The 5,757-nt window shown below is 36.4% G+C and overlaps 1 pseudogene; it reads left to right on the top strand.

The window, feature by feature from the left end:
• Nucleotides 1-3,214: 3,214 nt before the first annotated feature.
• On the top strand, nt 3,215-3,756 carry LOC103224931 (fatty acid-binding protein 5 pseudogene; annotated as a pseudogene).
• Nucleotides 3,757-5,757: the final 2,001 nt, after the last annotated feature.

Consider the following 5,757-nt stretch of genomic DNA (forward strand, 5'->3'; position numbering starts at 1 on the left):
TATAATTTCACAAGGATTAAAAACACATTTGAGTAAGAAATAACCTTCTCCCTTAAAAAGCTGACAATTTAGTGACAGAGTTAAGGTAGAGATGAGATTTAAAAATTAGGTAATCCAGTGTGTATCCTGGCTGTCAAAACAAATAAATAAACATTAGGTAAGAGATAGGAGTGTATGTTCTTTAAAGTACTTTCCATATCTGGAAGATTCTGTAATTCTCTTTGCTTTAAGTTTTGCCATGAAAAGTTAGAAAAATTTTAAAAGCCAGCTATATACATGAACCACAAGCACAGGGATTCATTCAAGTGAATCAGGAATAACCTCTGGTTTGGTATTATAATTCTGCAAACTGCAGAAGTTGTCTGAATATGAACACCAAATCAGCAAAATCTCATTCCCCCTTGCTAACAATAGAACTAGTTTACATCATATTCGTTTGCACAGTTGCTTTGAGTCCAGTCTCTAGAAATGCTCCACCTTACCTAAGTATCAACAAAGGCAGGAAAAACCTTGTCCAAAGATATTTTTAAGTGGTTGATGTGGGCAGATGGAAACAATGGAATACTAGATCTACAGAATAGCTGGTAGAGAATCTGGATTTTGATTGTTTGTATTTGATGGGATTTTTAAATTACTTTTAAAAGTAAGTCATAAGTGCCAGCCTGAATTATCGGGGGAGGACTCTCTAGGGACTCCTGCCGTGTTTTGAGAAATGTGCTTGGGAGCACAGTGCACCTTATCCCCACAAAGGAAAAGTGCCCTTGAAGACTACAAGCAGCAATTTCTATCTTGCCTCCAATATGACCAGAATAGGGTGGACCCACAGGATTTGACTCCCCCTGGCTATCATCAGGGGCCCAATTACTATAATCACTAACTTAATGGGATCCTGACTAACATCATTAAGGGCACAGTAGGCAATAATGATTATAAAATAACCTGGTGAAATTCCCTAGGTAGACCATGCCTGGTCTAGCTCCCTTATCTAATACCATCTGTGGATGCATAGATGACCTGGAAATGGAAATTGTGTAACTAATAACTTCTAATTGAAAGAAATTTAACTGAAGTCTATTTATACTGCACGGCATGTTATATCTTAGTTCACACCTAGGGAATCTAAACTAGTTATTGCCAACCTCTCTGGAACCCCAAAGCTCAGCCATCATTAAATTTCACAACACTTACTTGTACTAAGTGAAAGAGTATTTTAAAAATTCAGTTGAAGGGTAACAGTTTTTGTTAGGAGAATTTTGCAACCTCTTGAGAAATGAGTCAGGGTGCCAAACAGAGTGGGTTTGTTTTTAAAATGCAGATTCTTGTCCACTCCCCAGACCTAATAAATCAAAACCTCTGAGGGCTGGGGCCCAGGGACCTAAATTTTAACAAGCTCCCCAGGTGATTCTTATGTACACTAAAGTTTGAGAATGTCTGCCCTAGGGTATCACCAACCTAAAGATAAAATCACTTGTTACTACCAAATGTTATAAAATGTTGCACTGCTAGCACAACTTTAACTGGCTATAGGAAACCAGCAATTCTTAGCATTAGAAAAATTTCCATCACAATTTGACTTTCTCATACTTAGGGGTGTGACTTTATATGTAGCGATGCTGAAGAAATCTGGCCCATCTTGTAAAGGCTGCTGGTAACAGGCTCCTCTTCTGCCCATGCATACCACTGGTACCATGATTGGTATGTCCCTAATGTAATCACAGTCCTCCTCCTTCATGGCATGCTCTGCTCTCTCCTCATCTCTAAAGTAAGGACAATTGTTATTCCATGTGCAACTGCTGAAAATTGTTTTTAAAAAAGTAAGGACAATGTTAATTTTGCATAACTCATAAAAGCCAGTACACCTTTCCCTTATCAATATTTTAAAATTTATATTTCTTATTGTTCTTTCATTATATTTACAACAGCTTGTCCTTATGGTTGTAAACCGCTTCAACCCCTTAACAAACTTTGTTTTTAAATAATATTCATAAGCTTATCAGAGCTAAGAAAATGACAAAAACAAAGCAAAGGATGAAACTGGCTTCAATAGCGCAAGAGAAAGGCCATCCCCTCAAGATATATGAAGCTATCTCCTCAGGCACTCAATAATACTTTCACCAAATCCAAATGTAACAAGTCATATCTTAGGCTGGAAATGTTTTGCCTTTTGCAGAATATGAGAAGCCAGAAAGCTTGGAAAACTATTAAAGAATTCATAACGCAAGTATCTTTTTTAAGAGAAGTTACCTTGCTTGTTTGTTTTTCAGGAAGAAATAATAGCCAGTACAAACACTTGATGAAAACAACATTTATCTTTCTATTGAATTTCCACAGAAACTGGAAATTGGAGCGTACCTGTTAAAATAAAAAGTTCAGTTGCTGAGGCACTAGAAATCAAACTGCTTTCAAAAAGAAAATTCTCCCAATCAGACACCATTCAGCCAAGGTCTATTAGCGTCACTTCTCAAAAGGCAGAAATCTTAAGTGGGATGAATCATAACAGCTGGTTCCCACCAACTGACGCTCCACCAGACAGGAAGCTGGTTATCAATGGATGGTAAGGTGTCACCACTGTCCAGGCAGCTTGGTCAGAGTGATGGGGCCTGAAAGAGGTAGCTCCCTGGGAAGCCCCTTAAAGGAATGTCTGCAGATGATAGCTCAGTAGATGGTTTTTGGTTTGCCTGTGTGTGTGTGTGTGTGTCTGTGTGTGTGTGTGTGTGTATGCACGTGCAAATTTTTGCATTTTAACTTCAATACAGAGAAAGCTCAACTTAAATGCTATAGTGTACAAGGGTCTTTTTTCTATCCAGGGAAAGGCTACAAGTATGGCTACAACCTTTCTGAGTCAATATATAAACTGAATGAACATTGAAGATAAAATTGTTGAGAAATAATCCATTTGCTTGGATAAGAAGACTGAAAAGGAAACTGACTAGGGTGCTTGAGAGAATTTGTTTCTTTCTCACAGAGATGTTCTAAAGTCAACTGTACTATAAAGCTACAATAATTGTGACAGTGGGTACTGATGAAAGCAGAGACACGTAGATCATATAGTATAGAGTGCAGAAATAGATCCATACAAATACTGCAGTCAACTGATTTTTTACTTGGGTGTAAACACAGTTCAGTGGAAAAAAAGATTGTCTTTTTAACAAACAGTACTAACCCAAATGCCAAAAAATCACCCTAGACACATATTTCACACCTTATACAAAAAACCTGGCTCAACATCCTACCCCCACCCCTGAGCCAGACCCTGCTCTGCTCACACACCCATGCTGGCCATCATTCAGCAGCTGAGAGGACAATAGCATCGAGTGGATAGCAAATGCTTTGATGAATACATGATGGAACTAGGAGTAGGGATAGTTCTGTGAAAAATGCATGCAATGGCCAGAACAGGTTGTAACATTTCTTGTGACAGCAAAAACCACCATAAACACTGAGAGCACTCTGAAACCAACACAGTTCTCTCGTACCCTGAGGGAGAAGTTTGAAGAAACTACAGCTGATAGCAGAAAAACACAGACTGTCACAACTTCATACATGGCACATTGGTTCAACATCAGGAATGGAAAGGAAAGGAAAGCACAATAATAAGAAAGTTAAAAAAACGGGAAATTAATGGTGGACTGCATCCTGAACAATGTCACCTGTACTCAGGTCTACGAAAAAGTAGAATAAAAATTCTGTCATCACTTTGGAAAGTAATTAGCTGAGAGAATGAACAAGTTCAGTTCAACAAGCAAATCTCCACAAGTATCTTATGTGGAATTATTTTAAAGTGCTGGTTTAATTAGGATCATCCCTTTGGTTAGTAAAGAAATATACTTGTGCTAATAAAAAATTAACTTGAAATGGTCCATAAACTTAAATGTAAATGTAAAACTGTAAAACACTTTGAAGAAAATGTATAGGAAAATATTTGTGACCTTCAGCTAGGCAAAGAGTTCTTAGATTTAACACCAAAAGCACTATAAGAACAAGGAAAAAAAACTGATAAGTTGAACTTCATCAAAATAACTTTTTTTTTGTTTTGCAAAAGATACTTTAAGAGAAAGAAAAAACAAGGTAGGGACTGGGGGAAAATGTTTTTGAATCATATATCTAGATTACATAAAAATCATCAAACCTTAAAATGAAAGCAACTCATTTTTTTTAAAAGGACAAAAGATCTGAAAAGACACTTCAACAAAAAATATATACTAAAGGCAAACAAACACACAGATATATGTTCTATATTACTAATCATTAGGGAAATGGAAACCAAAACTACAATGAGATACTACTATGCATGCTCTAGAATGACTTAAAAAAAAACCTGGCAATGCCAAGTGCTGACAAGTACACAGAAAAACTTGAATTTTCAAATGCAAAATGGTACAGTCACTATGAGCAATAGTTTGGCGGCTTATTATAATGTTAAATATATACTTACTATACACAACAATCCCACTTTTCAGTATTTACCCAAGGGAAATAAGACTTGGCTGAGCATAGTGGCTCATACCTGTAAACCCAACACTTTGGCAGGCAGTTTGAGACCAGCCTGGGCAACACAGTGAGACCTTATCACTACAAAATAAAAATAAAATAATTAGCTGTGTTTAGTGGCATGCCCTGTAGTCCCAGCCACTAGGGAGGCTGAGATGTGAGAATGGCTTGAAGCCAGGACTTTGAGGCTGCAGTGAGCTATGACTGAGCCACTCCACTCCAGCCTGGGTAACAGAGGGAGACCCTGCTTCAAAAAAAAAGAAAAAAAGAAAGAAAGAAAAGAAATAAACAAAGAAGACATATTTACATAAAAACCATTTGTGAATGTTTATAACAGCTTTATTCACAATCACCCAAAATCAGATATAATGTAAATATCCTTCAAGTGGCAACTAAACTGTGAAGGACCCGTAAATGGAATAGTATCGAGCAATAAAAGGGAACAAACTGTGGGTACCTGCAACAACATGGATGAATCTCAAATGCATTATGCTAAGTGAAAGAAGCCAGACTCAAAAACCTACATAACGTATGACTCCATGTATATGACATCCTAGAAAAGGCAAAACTATAGTGATGGAAAACAGATCAGTGGTTGTTAGGGGTTAAGGGTGGGGGGTAGGAGGATCTGACTACAAAGGGACAATGTATTTTCAAGGAGTTCCTTTGGGGAGGTAATAGAATTGTTCTGTTTGTCGAATTTTTGGTATAAAATATATACCAAAAAGAGTAAATTTTACTATATGTAAATTAAAAATACATTTTAAAAAGTTTACCTGCGGTAACGCTTAATTATTTTATAGTAAATTTTCTGGGATAATTGTCATTGCAAACTCAAAAGTGCCTTCAAATTTTCTATTTTTAAAGTACATTTCCAATGCCATGCTTCTGTTTTGGCAAATATTCAAAAATTACATTTAATTAATCTGTGCAAACCTATATGCTTACAATGAGTATATAAAATATAGGGTAATTTTAAAAATACAAGATAGAAACTTAAAAAAAAAGATTCAGGAACCTAAAAATGAGGCAAATATACTTAGTCAATATACCAAGTCAGAATCTATTTAGGAAAGACTTTTTCCTCTGTGCAAAAACAAAATTTTTCAACACTTGACAAAGCTAAATCATGATGCTTGGCTTTCTATGCTATTGAAGTTTACAATCTGCTGACGCTAGTCTCAGTATGCTCATCAGGGGTCACAGTCATAATAGATCATCAACATTACGAACTGTTGTTTTTGAGAAATGTGGATAATCCCCGTT

Source organism: Chlorocebus sabaeus, chromosome 4 (assembly GCF_047675955.1).
Source record: "Chlorocebus sabaeus isolate Y175 chromosome 4, mChlSab1.0.hap1, whole genome shotgun sequence".
Taxonomy (NCBI): domain Eukaryota; kingdom Metazoa; phylum Chordata; class Mammalia; order Primates; family Cercopithecidae; genus Chlorocebus; species Chlorocebus sabaeus.